Source organism: Chiloscyllium punctatum, unplaced genomic scaffold, assembly GCF_047496795.1.
Source record: "Chiloscyllium punctatum isolate Juve2018m unplaced genomic scaffold, sChiPun1.3 scaffold_655, whole genome shotgun sequence".
NCBI classification, from domain to species: domain Eukaryota; kingdom Metazoa; phylum Chordata; class Chondrichthyes; order Orectolobiformes; family Hemiscylliidae; genus Chiloscyllium; species Chiloscyllium punctatum.
The window spans coordinates 55,001-57,500 of record NW_027310389.1 but is presented as its reverse complement, the minus strand read 5'-3'; the positions used below and the strand labels follow the sequence as shown (position 1 = coordinate 57,500).

The window sequence follows — 2,500 nt, the reverse complement described above, 5'->3', positions numbered from 1 at the left end:
GCGGGCGGCCTGCAGCTCCCAGCACTCTCAATCGATCAACCATCGAGTCGGGTCAGCGTGTCAAACCGGCGAGCTCCACGGTCAGGCCGGCGGCGCACCAGCACCGGACCTCCGCGGCTCCCTTCACTCTTTCCACTGCCAGCCAACCGAGAGACGGACCCAATGCGGACGTGCAGAGCTTAGGCAGACCCCCCACTGGAGGCTCAACACTTCGTGGCAGCTCCGTGTCCCAGAGACCAGGAGGGTTGGCACACACACACAGTGTGAACCACCGACAGCCATTCTGGGACCGGTGACAGCCGTGCTGGCCCCACTGCCACGACACAGACGGACGCCAGGCCGCGCTCCCCGGCGGGGGGATGGCGTCGAGCCTGACGAACGGAATGTGCAGGGTGGGGGGGAAAGGCCAAGCGCTCCGACGCCGGAGGGCTCCGGAGTCTGAACTTAGGGGGACAAAGAGGACGGGTCCTCTGCGACACCCCAGCCGCGCTCTCGCCAGCCAAGGCGAGTGCGATTGATTGCCAAACGACCCTCAGACAGGCGTGGCCCCGGGAAGAACCCGGGGCCGCAAAGTGCGTTCAAAGTGTCGATGATCAATGTGTCCTGCAATTCACATTAATTCTCGCAGCTAGCTGCGTTCGTCATCGACGCACGAGCCGAGTGATCCACCGTCAAGAGTTGTCTGAGTTTGTTTTAGGTCTCTCCCTCGCCAGAGGAAAGCGACCCGGACCGCACATACGCTCCCCACCTTGAGCTACAGCCACCTGCACGCCGGCGTGCGGGCGGAGCAGGGTGGCGTGAAGCGATGGGGAGCACCATCCTGGTGCGGCCCGCAGAAACATACGTCTATTGGGGGGAGGAGGACAGGGCGCCCAAGAGGCGATGCGTGCCCCAACGCACCGCAGCGACGGAGGCAGGATCACCGCCACCATGTCGCCCGCCTAGTATCACGAGGCGTGCAGCAGCTTTGCCCTAGGAAAAGCAGAGGCGGGAACGGGCACCGGCCATCGGTTCGGCAGCGTCACTGACGCGTGCACGTGGCGGCGTGTCGGCGAGCGGACTTCCTGCGAGGAGGCGGGGGCGGCACTCGCCCGAGCAGACGCCCGCCCGGCCCAGCCACCGCCGAGGTGGACTGGGAGTCGCGGCAACGGCTCGTCATACTCGTTCCCACACTCACAGCGCAGCTTGCCCGCAAGCCACCGACCACCGATCGACGCCAGGCGCCCCGACCGAGAGCGGGATCGCTCGTTCGCCCTGCTGGCAGTTCGCTGGGGATCACTACTGCACGGAGCTCGGAGACCGACGGGCGGCAACTCGAGAGTCTTTAAACCACCACCCCCATCCCGCAAGTGCAAAGAGGCTGTATACGCACAGACGGGTGAGGGGAATAGGTACCCCGTCGGGTTTGAAGGGAGCGTGACTAGATAGCAACGATGTAAACCCAGCCGATTTGGGAGCGAAAGACCGGCGCCTGCATCACCGGCTTCGTTTCCCGTGGCTGGAGAGTACACCGAAACCCTCCGTCTGTCGCGAGCTCCCGACGACGCGGTGCCGCCAAGCAGCAGGGCCGGACCTGGTGTGGCTCCCCTCGTCGATCACAGACCGGTCGGCACTACTGACGAGACGGTGGAACGGGCTTCGCCCCTTGTGACGAAGGGTGATGCGAACCCGCCCGCCCGCGTGCGTTCGGGGTGGACTCGGCAAACGGAGATTTGAAATCGGAAAGTGTCCTCCTGCCCCGCGCAGGTAGGCGCCCAACAGTTGTGGGGGGTTTGGCGGTGACCACGGCTGCAGGGCCTGCTACCCCGACGAGCTCTCCTGCTGGCCCCGAAACCACCCTCGCGAGACAAGTTGAAACGGAAACGGGCGTACCCCCAAGCCGACGATCCTTTCTTATTTGTTACTTTTTTTTTCACTTGCTCGAGTTGTGGCGATTTGGCGGTGACCACGGCTGCAGGGCCTGCTACCCCGACGAGCTCTCCTGCTGGCCCCGAAACCACCCTCGCGAGACAAGTTGAAACGGAAACGGGCGTACCCCCAAGCCGACAGAGATCCTTTCTTATTTGTTACTTTTTTTTTTCACTTGCTCGAGTTGTGGGGGTTTGGCGGTGACCACGGCTGCAGGGCCTGCTACCCCGACGAGCTCTCCTGCTGGCCCCGAAACCACCCTCGCGAGACAAGTTGAAACGGAAACGGGCGTACCCCCAAGCCGACGATCCTTTCTTATTTGTTACTTTTTTTTTTCACTTGCTCGAGTTGTGGGGGTTTGGCGGTGACCACGGCTGCAGGGCCTGCTACCCCGACGAGCTCTCCTGCTGGCCCCGAAACCACCCTCGCGAGACAAGTTGAAACGGAAACGGGCGTACCCCCAAGCCGACGATCCTTTCTTATTTGTTACTTTTTTTTTCACTTGCTCGAGTTGTGGGGGTTTGGCGGTGACCACGGCTGCAGGGCCTGCTACCCCGACGAGCTCTCCTGCTGGCCCCGAAACCACCCTCGC

At 63.1% G+C, this 2,500-nt stretch overlaps 1 non-coding gene across 1 annotated transcript; it reads right to left on the bottom strand.

Moving 5' to 3' along the window:
* Window positions 1-526: 526 nt before the first annotated feature.
* On the bottom strand, window positions 527-680 carry LOC140473628 (5.8S ribosomal RNA). Its single transcript, XR_011958484.1, has one exon. It is a non-coding gene; the product is annotated as a 5.8S ribosomal RNA (ribosomal RNA).
* Between the last annotated feature and the right edge of the window lie 1,820 nt (window positions 681-2,500).